Below are 291 nucleotides of genomic sequence, written 5' to 3'. Positions count from 1 at the left end.
AATACACGTTACATCCTAAATTAAAATGGCATTGGGAATAAAGGAAAAAGTGCTATTACATTACGCGTGTATACATGTATTTCAAATACATGTTTGCATCCGAAGATGTACTTATGTCACAGTCAGAGTGTTACTTAGTAAAAATATACTTATTGTAACTTGCTGTTAGTCAATGTATGCATTGATCAATAAGTACATACATTTACTAAAACACTTTGAATATGATATACTTATATACATTTCATGGACGTACAGCGAAAATTATGCATATGGCTATTGACCATGTAATGT

This window comes from Trachymyrmex cornetzi, unplaced genomic scaffold (assembly GCF_001594075.2).
Source record: "Trachymyrmex cornetzi isolate Tcor2-1 unplaced genomic scaffold, Tcor1.1 scaffold608, whole genome shotgun sequence".
Taxonomy (NCBI): domain Eukaryota; kingdom Metazoa; phylum Arthropoda; class Insecta; order Hymenoptera; family Formicidae; genus Trachymyrmex; species Trachymyrmex cornetzi.
This window is presented reverse-complemented; position numbering follows the sequence as displayed.